Source organism: Odocoileus virginianus, chromosome 6, assembly GCF_023699985.2.
Source record: "Odocoileus virginianus isolate 20LAN1187 ecotype Illinois chromosome 6, Ovbor_1.2, whole genome shotgun sequence".
Lineage (NCBI taxonomy): Eukaryota > Metazoa > Chordata > Mammalia > Artiodactyla > Cervidae > Odocoileus > Odocoileus virginianus.
The window spans coordinates 33349306-33365463 of record NC_069679.1 but is presented as its reverse complement, the minus strand read 5'-3'; the positions used below and the strand labels follow the sequence as shown (position 1 = coordinate 33365463).

The 16158-nt window shown below is 37.6% G+C and overlaps 1 long non-coding RNA gene across 1 annotated transcript in view; it reads left to right on the top strand.

The window, feature by feature from the left end:
• Positions 1-4055: 4055 nt before the first annotated feature.
• LOC139035498 (uncharacterized) overlaps positions 4056-16158 on the top strand; it is a 36930-nt gene continuing 24827 nt past the window's right edge. Inside the window, exons 1-2 of the long non-coding RNA XR_011488081.1 lie at positions 4056-4183; positions 15630-15686. This is a non-coding gene — a long non-coding RNA (uncharacterized lncRNA). The remainder of the gene's footprint in view (positions 4184-15629; positions 15687-16158) is intronic.

The window sequence follows — 16158 nt, the reverse complement described above, 5'->3', positions numbered from 1 at the left end:
AAGCCAGAACCAGTGACGCCTTTTATCATCTAGCCTTAGAAGCCACTTCGGTTGCTTCTGCAATATACCACTGGTCTTAAAGGACAGATCTATTCAAAGTGAGAGAGAATCATCCAAGACAGTGATACACATAGACAAGGATCACTGGGGGCCATTGTGGAGGCTGACTCCCATTCCTAATAGCTCCACTTTCATGGTCATAATGACTTAAGTCTCCTGGCTAAGAGCCTGGTTCTGGGGTTGGATAGACAAGCATTCTCTTTTTAATTGCACTGCCTACCTACTTACTCTTTCTAATCCTCTGTTTCCTCATCTGTTATATGGAAATGGTAGATCCATCCCATAGGTTTGTAATGAGCATTAAATGAGTTAATGACCACAGAATAGTCCTTTCTGTCAGATCATGTCATTTTATAACTTAAAATCTTCTAGTGGCTTCCCATAGACTTGGAATTTAATTGATCTATCAGGTCCAGACCTAGCTACTAACTGACTTAGCCACTACTACCACCACCACCACCACTACCTAATCTAGCTCTGATCTGGTTTCTTTGTCTCCCTTCCTCACTCCACTCTATCCCCTGGCCTCCTTTCTGCTCACCCGTGTTAAGTTCTCTCCTCTCTCAGAGCCTTTGCACTTGATGTTACCTCTACGTGGAACATCTTTTCCCTGTATGTTTTCATGGATCATTTATTCACCTCATTGAGATCCCTACCTGAATGTTACCTCCTCAGAGACCTTCCTGGCCATTCCTTTCATTCCTTTGTCCTTCTTTATTTTTCTGTTTATAGCACTTATCCCTACTTGACACTTTATTATATATTTGTTTGCCTATTTTGATTTATGTGGCTCTCCTTCATTAGTATGTGAGTCCGTAAATACCATATTTCATTCACTACCTTATCCTCAGTGCTTAGAAGTATGCCTGGCTTAGAGTACATGTTTCATAAATATTTGTTTAAAAAGTAAAGAATACATGCAAGTTACTCGGCACATTGCTTGACCTACCACATCATGAATTCAATAAACCTTAGCTGATGTCAGTCTCATCATCATCTACATCCTTCCCATCATCCCTGACCACCTTAATATCTCACATGTATATGGAACTTTGTGTGTCTGCTCAGTCCCTCAGTCATGTCTGACTCTTTGTGACCTCCTGGACTGTAGCCTGCTAGGCTCCTGTGTCCATGGAATTTTCCAGGCAAGAATGCTGGAGCAGGTTGCCATTTCCTACTCCAGGCCCAAGTCTCTTGCATCATGTGCATTGGCAGGCAGATTCTTCACCACAGCACCATGTGGAATATGGTACTTGACTCTTCTCAAGCTCTTTTGTTATTTGTAGGAAATAGGCAGTAATACTTTAAAGAAAAGCTGTAATTGTGGAGCTATAATTGAAATGCTCTGACAAGTAATGAAACTGGAAAGTGCAAGGGGAGGATTTGTCTCCTATAAATGTCTTTTTTTTTTCCCAAAGGGTCCTACCTGAAAATTGGTCTTTCCCCACCAAATGAGTACGCTTTCCTCAGGACAGATGAATGTATTATAAACTGGTCATTTTAAGTTCATTCAAGATTTGACTTTTAAAGAGCCTTTAATGGTTGAGCAGTGCCCTGAATCTTTCTAGACCAAATTTTGAAGCAGAGGATCATGTTTTATGACTTTTCAACTTTTGGAATTCTCCTGGAAGATTAGTCATTTCTTCCACACACTCACTCTACCTCTGTCTACACCCACTGTTCCCTGGCAAGTCAGAATCTCATGCTGGCCTGCTGGCCTGTCTGGTGCTTTCATGTAAATTAGGAAAAGGAACCTTTCCTCCTGCGAGAGGAAGCCCTGCAGGGGACTTGACTTGGCAGAGACAGCAGGGTCTTGTGTTCTGCAGGACAGAAGATGAATTTGAGCCTCACTCAGCCTTTGGCAGGAAACCCTGGAGCACAGTGGTGGGCAGTAGAAGTCTGCTTCCTTTGGGCTGCCCACAGGCCACCCATGTGTCTGCTGTCCTTCTGGGAGATGACTATACTGCTGAATCCTATTGAGTAGAACAAGTCTTGACTGAGAGGCGGTCTAGCACAGTGGGGACTGCATAGCAAGGTGCTTAAGAGTCAGGGTTTGAAAGTCAGATTCCTGATCTTGAATCCTATCTCTACCATTCAGTGACCTGAGATCTTAGGCAAGTTATACAATCTCTCGGTGCTTCAGTCTTGGGCTATTGTGAGGTTTATATGAGTTAATATATGCAATACATACTCAAAACACATGATTTATTATATGAGGGGGGGCAGAAGACCTAGGAAGTTTGTTCAAACAATGCCTCCTTGTGCATTTGTGAGCAACTGGGTGAAAATATAATAACATCTGAGAATGCTTCACTCTGATGCCTTCCACTTGCCCTTTCCAGAGTTAGAGACTAGTATTGAGTCATCCAGCAAGCATTTGAACACTTACTGTGTTTAGTGGTGGACAAACATGTTTAAAGACACAACTTTCACCTTAAAAATATATTCCCCAATTCTCAAAAAGTCAATCAAACTAAGAGAATGTGGCCATATTCAGGATGCATGGCATATTCTAGTTTACTAGAATGGACTCATTCTTTAGAGATAGATTATCTTTCAATTCAAACTTCCTCTCTTATTGACTGTGTGATCTCAAGAAAGTTACTTAACTTCCATGAACCTCAGTTTTCCACAAAGTAAAATGAGTGGAGGGGGAGAATTTCATGGGCTATTTTAAGGATTGAGACAACATTTAGAACAAAAGGGGTGTGGTATACAGGAGGTAGTTATTCATTAGTAGTTTTCGTCTTTATCAATATTTTCTATTAGCCTCATCTAATTTCTGTTGTGGGGCTTCCCAGCTGGCTCAGTGATAAAGAATCTACCTGCCAATCAGGAAACGTGGGCTCAATCCCTGGTTCTGGAAGATCCCCTACAGAAGGAAATGGCAATCCACTCTGCCCGGAAAATTCCATGGACAGAGGAGCCTGGAGGGCTGCAGTCCATGGAGTCACAAAAAGTCAGACACAACTTAGCAACTAAACAACAAGAACAATTTCTATTGTAAAGATCTGTGGTGGCATCTTAATATCCCACAGATGTAAATCCAGATACATCACATGGCAGGCATTTGGGAATCTGGCCTCACCTACCTTTCGACCCACTGCTTTCACCATGAACCTTACAGCCCAGACATGTAGAACTACTTGCAGTTTCCAGAACTTGCTGTGACACATATACTGCTTTTGCTTCCAGCGTCCCCTCTCCATAGATGACTCTTCTTGTTTCCTTTGCTGGTGAACTATCATTCTTATGTAAAACAGATACATTTAGTTAAAGAATAATAATTTTAAGAAACATGTTCTTACAGGTTAAGAAATAGAAATAGAAGTCCCCTGAGATCTTCACATTTAAAAAAAAAATCAGCATTTGTGATATTTGTATTTTAAAAGCTTGAAGATGAACTCCTTATGTTTATGTACTACCTCTATCATGAAGAAACTAGGGAATTTACTTGTGCCCCTAAAAGCCATAAAGGCTCCCAGTCATTCTGCACGGATGCTGTTAGTAATTAAATAATGAAACACAATTTGATCAATAGAAAATTATTAAGAAAAAATAATATATTAAATCCAATACATTCAGCTTAATATATTAAATTTTTTTCTACTATGTTTTGTTTCTTTTGAAAATCTAGAGCGTGATTCCTTTGTTAAAATAAATATGGTGGCTCTTGTGGGGATTGGAGGGTGTCTTTTTGTTTTTTCTTGACTGGTCATAAGGAGCCACTAGGTGGCAGAGGATGCTTCTTTTTATCACAATGAAAAAGCCTGAAAAATATTTTCAGTTGGAAACAGGTTTTAGAAGACAGAAAAAGCTTCACTTCATAGGTTAATATGTTGCACTAGTATCCTATGGCCCTGCACGTGGCAATTTTAGCCTATTGCCTGTATTATAGTAACAATAACAACAATAATATCAAAACCACAGCCATGTATTGTATGATAACTGTGTACAAGGCATCAGATGAAGAGGTGTCCAGATATTGTGCTGTTTAATTTTCACAGCAGCCAGAGGAAGCAAACACTATTAACCTTTTTGCAGAAGAAAAATCTGAGTCTTGAAAGAGAAGAAACAAAATGCCCAAGACACGGATAAACAGCAGAAACCAGATTCAAACCAGGTCAGTTGGATTTTAACACCTGGGGATTAACAACTTCGTTCCATAGACTGTCAGAACTGGGAAAATATTTAATTTTTTTTTAGAAGAATTAACCACTCTATGATATCATGGTTTAGATGTTATTATAATATCTATGAGCTTAGTCCTTACAGGCCTTATGAAATAGTTTATTAAGGACTTAACAGATGTGTTGGCCCAACCTCTTATCGCTTTCCCCATTTAGTCACCATTTGAACCTAATTCCAAATTATCATGTTTAATCCATTCTCTCAAAACCTTCTTTCCATTGTGCCTGTATGTCAAGGAAAGATAATTTATGAATGAAAGTCAAATTTTCACCAGTGTTTTATAGACTTCTCTAGTCAAAAGAAAATTAAGTTCCCTGCCACTGTGTAATTGACAAGAATAATATTATAATGGTGTCCATGTACATGTGTAGAAAATAAGTAAAATCAAATGTCATTGAAAAATTAGTTTTTGCAATCCAAAGTGCTCATCTTTAGAAAATAATGCTATTATCTAAAGCCTCAAAGTAGCAGAAGGCACCCATCCTAACAAAGAAGCATTTTTCCTTATTTCAAAAAAACAAAAAACAAAAAAACCCTTAAAAACAGTCTGAAAGATATAATGGGAAAAGTGAGAGATTATGGAGGCAATACTGGTTACTGTTCAGCTTTGTGGCAGTGTGTGACTTTTATATATATCTGAAATGGGGCAGTGATCATGTGGAAATATCACAGGGCTACATGATTCATTGGAAATCTCATAAGGCTGGACCTCATAAATGATAAAGTTTTCCTAAGTATCTTTTTACTTGTGTTTCCTTTCTATATTCTGTTGTTCAGTTGCTAAGTCTTGTCTGACTCTTTGCAACCGCATGGACTGCAGTATGCCAGGTTTCCCTGTGCTTCACTATCAGAAAATGATGCCAGTTTGCTCAAACTCATACTCATGTCCATTGAGTTGGTGATGCCATCCAACCATCTCATCCTCTGTCGTCCCCTTCTTCTCCTGCCTTCAATCTTTCCCAGCATCAGGGTCTTTTCAAATGAGTCAGTTCTTTGCATCAGGTGGCCAAAGTATTGGAGCTTCAGCTTCATCATCAGTCCATCCAATGAATCAGTCTTGATTTCCTTTTAGGATTGACTGGTTTGATCTCCTTGCAGTCCAAGGGACTCTCAAGAACCTTGTGAGTTAGATGGATGACGTTACAATATTCGGCCCTGGAAAGGAGTGTGAACTCATCGCAGCGACTTCTGTGTGGAAATTTCACCAGTTAAATGTTGGATTCTATTTATCTGTTCATTATTTGAAAAGAGATTACTACTTGTATATGTTTTTCATGATTTGTATATGTATTATTATGCAATGCAATCACAGAAGTCAGATATTTTGTATTTTTATCTGTACTTTTTTCCAATTCACTGGGCCTTTGTAATACTTTTTGTTTTCCTACTAAAAATAGCTATTGGTTAGCTAAGTGTCATGGGTCGTCACTCCACTGAAAACATTAATGTAGCTTTAACAAAAAGGGGGCAGCCTTGCCAAAGGCATCAAGAATAAAAAATTTCATATTGTATAAAACTACTTCCCCTTCCCCATTGCACTAGAGTAAATAAGGCTAACTACTATGACAGTCAAACTTCAAAATGTCAATGGCTTAACACGAGAAAGGTTTGTTTTCGCTCTCTTCTAAAATCTAATGAGGGCGTTCCGGACTGGAGGACGGCCTTCAGTGTGGCCGTTCAGGGCCTGTGGCTGCGACTCACTAGGATCTGATTTCTCGGTTCACATCGAAATGTGTACGGATGATCACATAGAAAGTTTGCAGGTCAGGCCTAGAAATGGCCAGCGTAGTTTTGCCCTCTTTCGGCCATAGCTCAGTCATGTGCAAGGGAGATGGGGAGCTGTGGCTTAGCCGTGTGACCAGAGGTTTTGTTGATCATGAAACAGCCCTTGCCTGGCTAGTGAGTTGTTACTGAGACGTCTCAAATGTTATGTGACTCTGTAAGGCTTTAGAGCAGACACTGGCTGTGGATGAGCACGAAAGAGGAAAAATGGATATACAGGAGCTGAAGCAGGGGCTAAGATTTACCTGAGTCCACTGACAGTACTGCCTACATACCACGATGAGAGCTCTTCTGCCATCTTTACAACTCTCCTTTGAGTTCACTTTCCATTGCCTTTAGCATGACCTGGCCTCCACCTCTGGCAGCCAGAGAACTCATGATCAATCAGTATGTTCAATATTCATTAGTAGAATGAAAACTGACAACCTGAATAAGAAAATTAACGAGGCTATAGGCTCATTAAGCAAATGTATTAGTGAATAGTTTAGTGATATTTGAAGTAGATTATAACTTTGTTTTTATCCTTATACTAGGAAGGAAACATGCCTAGTGCTGAATTTGATAATTGTGTTGTTTGATTATTGAAAATCACATTCAAGTGTATTGGTCACCTTTTTAATCTTTGAAGCTGACTGAATGTAAATTTGATTTGATGGCTTCAAACTTGAGTATGTTATAAAAGGGCCTTAATCCCTTTTATGGAGATTAAGAAAAACCTCTTTCAGTTAACTTGTTTTATTATTGTTACCATGGAGACCACAGGAAGCACAATCTTCATAAATTCATAATGCAAATGAATTATCCTTCAAGCAATGAATGTTTTTATGTATGTATTCACTTCAAATAATTTTTGAAGTGATTATATTTTTGTCAAAAAATGAATATGGATTTTTTTACTTGCTTAAGTTTCATAAATATGCAGCCTAGGATCATAGGTTATAAATATAAAATTAATTCACTGAGATATTCACTTTATGAGTCTAAAGTTATTAATTAGTTCATCACAAAATGTCATAGCAAAAAAGTAGTTTAATGATATAAATTGCTTTTATGAGCTACAGATCATTAAAATGTGCAGATATAATGAAAAGAAAATTTTATACACAATATCAAGCTTAATATTAGAGCTCTATTCTAAAGTATTTGACTTATTCTGTAAGATATATATTATTCTGTTCTAAATTTTGAAATAATAATTTCAAAATATATACACAAAATGAGAATCATCAAAAGTCATGAATGAAAGTAATTTACTGTTGTCAATTTAGTGTTGGTAATAGTGATGACCATCTATGTTTACTTAATTCTCATAACAAACTCTTTGATTGAATGGCAACATTTCCTCACTCACCCCGAAATATTGTGCCTTTCTCATTGAGAATTATGACCCTCTCAGAAATCTCTGTGAGGATTCTGGAGAAAATGTGGCTTTAGCCCAAAAGACTGTTATAATTCTATAAATTCATTCATCTTAGCCAGAAATGACATCTCATGTTTATGTTAATTTAAGAAGAAGAGTAAGTTTACTTTGCTACTCTCCTCAAAGAATATTCAACAATTTTCTGCATTGTAGCTTGGCTTCAGATGCAGCCCGCTCCTGGGGGCAGAGGAAAGAAGCAGTCCTTTTTAGCTATTTGGGGATTCCCTCTCACCGACCTTCTAATCATCCAGGCTGAAGAGTCATCCAACCCTTCTTAAAACTACCCTCCCCACTAGAGAGCTACAAAATAATTTTTCCCACAACCAGTAATTAGCATGTACATAGAGATGAATTTGGGGTCACCAGGAGCTGTTTTGTCTACATTTTCCCCAGAAGAGAAGCAGAGAAGCATTGGAGCCAGTTTGTTACCTCTCAGCTCAGTCATTCACAAATTAGGGAAACTTGGACAAATTGCTAAACTTCTCTCTGCCTCATTTTCCCATGAACATAAAACAGGGATAATAAGAGTACTTATTTCATAAGCAATGGCATGAAAAAGCCAACTGTTACCTTTTCAGAAATTTTGCAAGTCATTGTTAAAGAGAGCCTGTATTAAAATTTTTTATATAATTTAATAAATAACATATTAAATCAATGGTAGCAAATACTCAAAACTTATTACTTTTTAATTATTTTACTAAGTTTTACATTTATCTTTATTTCTGAGATTATTTACAGTTATTTAATCTATATGGTGCTAATAGCATATAAGGGTGGGCTACTGTGAATTTCTGACCAAGTCCCATATTCAGTGATATCAGATTGGTAGCTTGAAATTGTCTATGGTGGAGTGTATGTCGCTCAGTGGTGTCCAACTCTTTGTGACCGCATGGACTATACAGTCCATGGAATTCTCCAGGCCAGGATACTGGAGTGGGTAAGCTGCTCCCTTCTCCAGGGGGTCTTCCCCATTCAGGGATCGAACTCAAGATTCCTGCATTGCAGGTGGATTCTTTACCAGCTGAGCTACCAGGGAAACCCCATGGAAATAGGCAAACACTACAACTCAGGCCTTTTTTTCTTGAGTGTTGGTTGTTAAACATTAATTAGTCCACCAATACATTACCAGTTCATATTGTTTTTAGGATTTGTTATACTAAAGAATAAGTTCAATTTATAATATATATTAATGTAAGTGTGTTAAATATGTGTGTACCTATTTAAAACCAAAATAGCATGGTTGGCACTGTAAGTTCTCAAAATGTGTTAGCCATTAGTATTTCTGAGGTGTGTTTATTTCATTTTTCACATTTATATTCTTTCCTCCCTTTCTCCTTGAGTTCTATTTCTTTTTCTCCTTCCTCTTTCCCTTCCCTCACTCCCACACTCAAAGTAGGGTTTATGGGGAGATATGACAATAACTGGAAACCATTCTAGGCTCTTTTTCTTTCCCTTTCATCTCTATTGACTTGACTTTAAGCCTCGCCCCCACCAGATCACTGACTGGATACACCTGACTTAACACTGGTTCCCCAGAACCCCATATATTTGCAGTCTTCCTTCTGTTCATTCTCTCTCATGACCCATTTGGTTCTAGAAAGTCAAAGCTACAGCTACAAACTGCTGCTCTTCAACACTATTGCCCTTCTCAGACCACTCCTACGATCCACTACAAGGGTTTAGAACATTTTCTAGAGAATATATTTGACTAAATGAGCTCAAGCAGCTGTAAACAGCAGTAGACTATTCTGTGAAGAAGTATGCAGATAATAATGTTACTAAGATTTTAATTTGTCCCCAGTTCTGGAAGCTTCATCTTTGCCCTTTGTCCTCTATTGTATATGCCTCGTCAAGAGCTTTCCTGTGTAGCGATTGTTGTCAAATGGGCTCTGGTTTTGAGATTCAGATAGTCATGCTATTTGTCAATTTAATGACCTGCTTTGGTTCATTTTACAATTAGATATCCCTCTGCCTCATGGCCTAATTCTGTTTTTATTGATTTGCCTTTTAATGATGAACTTTGAGATTTAGTTTTACTATGTCTTGGTTGCATTCTATTTTAAAGTATAGGTTACCATTTTGCCCTAATTCAAACTACCAGTAACATCTGAATTATGAGTTGCAGTTGAGCATGTAAAAATACTGATTTGCTACAACAATGAAATAGTTACTGCCTACGATTATACTTTTGGTAAACAGAGTCAGTTATAGAGTCCAAATTTTAGAGAACCATCCAAGGGATTACTTTTTCCTCCAAGAGATTTTTATGCCTGATTTTTGCCACAACCTCCAGTGATCTTCCTAGTACTCCTCATGATCAAAATAATTTAAGGTTCTATAGCTGGCTCTTTTATCTATGCCACTGGGAATACTTTATCTAAATATGTACAGTTGTATCTTCAAATAATTGTAGATTAAAAATGAAACTCTAAAGTAAGACGTTTAATGACTAGTCCCTTAAAAGTTGTGTTTTTCCCCCCCAAAAGTCAATTAAACACTTTATCTCAAGATTTTGCTGCCCATATCATCTTAAATAGGCCATGGACTGGCATTAATCCACCATCTGGGGCAATTTAGTAGTTGCTTTTTAGGTTAAAGGTGGCCTTTGGCAGGGTAAGTTAATTGTCTAACCCACCCCTGGTATTGTCCCAGTTGCAGAGCAGATGGTGCAGTGAGCAGAGGGTAGCTCCTGCAGACCCACCCCATGGTTTCACCGGCTTATAAGCCACAACACAACTCTCTGAAGCTTTCAGAATCAGAAACAAATGAAAACCTCTCTACTGGGGGCTCAAGAACATTCTCTTCCAGCTCTGCCTCCCCAAACCAACAGAGATCTGAAATATAAACTATCTTTTTGTGTAATAAAAGATAATGGAATGACTTCTACAAGTGTTGAAAAAAGTTTTTTTTGAGTTTAAGGAGAAAGCCTGGGTGAGAAGTCCCCTAAAGAACAGGTGTTGCAATGTGTTTGAATAGTGGGCCATCTGCTAGGCTATAGGAACCTGCTGGGTGTAACTGACTGCCCGACACATCAGGGTGTCATTGATTAATACATCACATAAAATATGTTAACACCATGCTTGTAGGGAACGGTACCCAGTGTGGTATGAAGCTGAAATTAAAATCGAAGATCTGTAACTTGTTTGTTCTGCTTGGTGTGGTCTAATGTGAGATTTAAGTACATTATATTTGGGAGTATGATAAGCTTTTCATTCACTTATTTAGTAAAACTATAAAACCTGCTACTTCTTCTTTTCTACCAATAAGATCCAATAGAATGAATCTTTCAAAATGTAAAATATCTTCTCTACAAAATATAATGCAAACAATATTCTACTCAAAATCACATCTCCCAAAAATCAGATTATCTCATTAGTAAAAGATTCTTCCATCCTAATCCAGAATTTTTTAAGGGTATTACCAGAGCTTAATATTCTTTCATGAACGTAGTATATATCTAAAGTGTATTACTTTCTCTTGACTTCCTTTGAATGACATTTCTGTTTCATAGAAGTTCTTGTTCATATTTTTGAAGGGAGTAGGTGTAAAACCATTTGCAGCCTTTATATTGCTTTTGAAGTATGTTGTGTGTTATCTGAGTGATCTGTCTGCTACTCTTATGTCTTTCAAACAGGCTGGAAAGTTACTAGTAGCTTTTTCCATCTTGAAATATAGGTGACAGAAACTGAAGGAAACACCTTAAAACTATCAGGGAAAATCTTATAATTGGGTTATAATTTTTCTTTCTGTAGGGAAAATACCATTTAGACATAGGAAATAGGCTGGGAAATATAAACTGAGCTTAGGAGCAACTGGATCTGTAATACATTGACTGAAGGAAAGCTACACGGCTCAAAATAGCCTGGAGTTAAAACTCCCCTCCAGGTCCTCCCCACCATTCTATACAGAATAAAGAACTTTCTCCCCCAAAGAAAGGAATGGACATTAAGATTGATTACTTTCAGCTCCCAGCCAATCCCAGTCTCCGGTGATGCGATTCATGGGGTCTTGAAGAGTCGGACACGACTGAGCGACTGAACTGAACTGAACTGAACTGAACTAATCAAAAATAATCATGAGGAAAAACAGACCCCCTTCAAAATGATGCATCTCCACATATATATGTTTTCTATATATACCTACTCTCTTCTTGACTAAGTGCATCAGCTCACTAATCTGACCGCTGCCCCTTTTCACCTCATTAAAGGTGATCTGTTCCTGTAAAGTGCGAATCTTGTTTTCTTGGTTTTTTTTTTTTTCCACGAACCTCGCCTTCTCTAACTCCCTTCCCTTACACTGACAGTTTTTGGTAATCCTCAGTGTGATTAGAAAATTTATTCATGATAGAAGTCTCCTATGAAAATGGAGCAGTTTTCTGTTTTCCATTGTCGGATCTCTCCAGTTGTCATAGGAATCACGCAGGTAAATTGTAATAATATGCTCATAGTCCTGGACACCAGAAGCACCACTGGTTATATTGTTGGTTTGTGAACATCTATTGCAAGTTCCATCTCAAAATTCAAGTCATAGTCTGGGTTCTCCTTCTCCCCCTAGCAAAGGGCTTAGAAACCAGGATTGGATCCCTGGGGTTCTGGCAAATTGAGAAGAGTATTTTGTCCATCTATTTAAATGCTTTGTAGGCTCCCATGTGACTAGTATGGGCCTCAAGACACAGTTGGTCTGGGCCTTCAGGGAGCTGCAGCTGGGGTGTAGAAAGAGGAGGAAAAGGAGGTAACAGGTAGCACGGGCCAAGCAGCCACCATCCATGGCAAGAGTCCATCCTGATACCACACAGGAGGGAAGGGCAGTTCTTACAGTCAGGCCAGGTCTATAGAATGGATGTTGGCACATTAGCGACTCCCTGCATAAATTAAAACCCAAACTCCCAAACTCAAACTGCTCATCTTTATGAAGCGCAACAGTCTGCCAGTGCATCAGTGGGCTTCCTCTTGTAGCATCAGCCTATGATGACAATCAACATTAAAGATAATTATCATTCATAAGAAGTAAAATAACATTTTAAGGGTTTGTTAGCTACTTCTTTGTTAAGTAATGTGATTCTGCAGAACTTCTGGTTCATTCTGATGAAATGCAAGGATTATGAAAATTAGATAAACTAAAAATACTTCCAACAACAACAAAAAGATTAAGCTTAAGATGTTGCATGACTCTAACTGAACAGAAATCTGAGCTGTGTTCAAAGGAGGTATCTTTTACAAAAAGCAGGGGCAGATATAAAAATAGAAATTCGAGCAGTGGCTCACAGCCTATTTTATATAATTTGGATTCAGAACAAATGGTACCACAATATCTATCAGTAGAAAAGATCATACCCTGCTTGAAAGGAGAATGGGAAAAAGTGATTTATGAGGTGCTTTTGAAGAAAACATGGCTTCTGGAAAACAAATGAGAGACAATCAATGAAACAGCTGAAAATGGTGCCTATTAAAATTCAGGAACCAGACCAATTCAAATTGAAACATTAGCGTAAGGTGAATAGGTAAGATGCCTTAAAGTCCTCGATACTCATTTCGGGCTCTTTGTATTCAAATGACTGTAACTAATTAAGTCTCTACCCTTTAATTTTCCCAGCATACATGAATTCCACCAATGACCTAAACTTAAAGTTATATTGTCTTTGTATGTTTTCAATATATTTAAGAAAAACAATAAAAAAACTTACTCAAAGGAGGTCTCTGAGCCACCCGGAACTTTCAATTTGCAAACATGTAAATTGAGTCATGTAAATTGATTCAAGGATGTGGTAATTTTTCTTAATCTGGAATTTGGATTCTGAGATCAAGAAGATACCATCTCTTGGCACTCAGTTCTGGGGCAGCACAGAGTTCTGTCTCTGATCTCGCATCAGCAGTTTAATAGGAAATGCAGAGCCTATCCCTGCTTTTTGAGTAGAGCCCTAGAGACACCTTTCCTAGACAGAGTGGACGTGTAATCCTTCATCATCACTTCACTCATCTTCTCCCGTCTCAGCCTACTCCTCTGCCACCACCAGCCCACGTGGCCACTGGTGTAGCATATGTTAACTTGGTAAAAAACAGCGAAGAATAAGAAGGAACTAGCTCCAGCAGAGAATGGAACAAAACTGCTTTTGCCATAGGATCTGCCCCTACTGTTGAGCTGCCTTTGGTGAAGCTCCTTCTGAGGGAGACTGGCTGGATCAAGGCAGCAGTGACTCTGGGCCTCCCAGCCCTCTGTCTCGTGCGCTGGATGCATGGAGGTTTTCATCCCAGGAGAGATGCACATTTTCCCTCCATGGCTATAAGAAGTCTTCACTTTGCCATATTTCCACTGAGAGGGGACTGCTGAGGTCAAATGCCTTTGAAACTAGGGAATACATACAGGTAACTATAAGCTGACCACCCAGAAGCTTGGCATGCCCGTGAAGCCAGCCTTTCTGGTATTTTTTTTTTTAAAGGAGTACTGTATGCAGACTTGTTTAGCCAAGAAAAATAAGTACTATTTCTTTCTCATTATGGAAAAAAGCACCAGACTTCAAATGTGATAAATGCATGGACTTATTTTTCTTAAATGACATATTTTTCTTAAATGATGAAGGAAATTTATCCCGAGTAAACTTAGTTTTCATTGATACTTCTTTCTGTTTGGAATTTTCATAGAGAAGTGAAATTTATTTTGTATTTTATAAATGCATTTCATTAAAATTTTCAGACATCATTTTTCATTATTTTTCTTAAATGACAAAGGAAATTTATCCAGATTAAACTTAGTTTTCATTGATACTTCTTTCTGTTTGGAATTTTCATAGAGAAGTGAAATTTATTTTGTATTTTATAAATGTATTTCATTAAAATTTTCAGAAGTTTCTAATACAAATGGCACCATTTTCTATAAATATAGCAAATGTAATAAAATGATATCTCTATACTTAAGTATTACAAAATACCAATACTGACAGATAGCAGTTAAATTAATCAAAAGAAAGATAAGTATGGTAATCATCCTTTAGTGAGATACCATTTAAGATATTGTATCTTTAGTAAAATATAATATTTACATATTGTTTTAATCCAAGTACACAGGGGACTCAAAGGTTGAATTTTCAAGAACAAAAATAGAAGTAACAAAAAAGTAATAACATAAAATGAAGATTAAGTAAGATTTTACATGTCAAAATTGAGTACAGTTATTTAGGAATTCTACTTCTCAGGTGGCTTAGTGGTAAAGAATCCACCTGCCAATGCAGGAGTTCGATCCATGGGTCGGGAAGATCCCCTGGAGAAGGAAATGGTAACCCACTTCAGTATTCTTGCCTGGGAAATCCTCTGTCCCATGGACAGAGGAGCCTGGTGGGCTACATACAGTTCATGGGGTTGCAAAGAGTTGGACACAACTGAGCAAACACACACACGTATTTAGGAATTCCAGTCTCCCTGGTCACAAAAGCCAAAAATCAAACTTTCTACTATACTAATGTTTGAAACTATAATTTTTTTCCATGAAATGTAAGGAGAGAAATCTCACATAAATTGTTTTGTAGAGCCTCAAACCAACAGTTAGCTGGTGACAACTATCAATAATATTGATATATTATTGCTATATTATACTTCTATTGATATATTATACTTAACATTCAATGTCTTTTTGGGAGAGAAGGAAAATTGTATAATAGCTTATGGTACCATTTAATGCTACAAAATTAGAATACTTTATTAAGGTTATGTGCATAAAAGAGCTCTGACTTAGTTAATAGGAAGAAAGGATCCTGTATTTTATGTTCAGTAGATTATGCTGCATACTTTTTAAAGTTGAGTTCCATAAGTTATGATCAATGAAAATATTAAGTGCATTTGTGTTCACAGAACCTGTGGAAGTCTATCAGCCATTTGAAATTTAGTGTTGAAAGACTTTATTAAGCTCACCCACAGTTCACCTCACCAGGAGTAATTAATAAGTTCTACATTCACCCACTTGCCATTTTTGCTGGGTCTTTCTTTTAATAAATTTTGGAATTTATTGTTTAGAGCAATATTCCCTCTGGAAATAATACATGATAGATAGGCAGAAGTGATTAGCTCCAGGCGAGTATGGGAGTATGGATAGGAAACCTTGGAGTTGTAAAACCTTCCATGGGGACTAAGCTCCAGGAAGCACAGCCACCTCCACCATCTTTATTTCCTTCTGTCTCTTCCCTCAGGTTCTGCTTTGCCCCCATCAAGAAAGTCCTGCTTTGCCTCCTGCATCATACAAATGGGTAAGAAAAGTCCAAATTTCAAGTTCAATCAAAAAACTATCAAATGGTTGTGAATGTGGGTCCCACATGCTGTCCTACAGCCATGTTTTACAAAAGTAATTCTTGAAAGAAGCTAAATAGTGATTCAATAATTACTGGAAAAATTTAAGTTAGACATGGAAAGAATTTCATGGAGGCAAGATTGATTATACACTGGAACTGGATGTTGAACAAAGTCATGAGATAGCTACCTAATAAAAAGATATTTTCTTAATATGACTTTTATTTAAAATATTGCAGTCTGCTTTATGACACAGTAGCAATTTGACTAAGGCAGAATGTTGGATAATGGATTATCAGTTCAAAATGTTTTCTACAGTACCTATGATTATGTAAGAAATACCTCTGATTTGTCTTTTTCAAAAAGCCAGTAAAACATGCCTGTGTTCATAAGAAACTTTGTAAGCATAAAGCATTTGGACCCCAAAATACC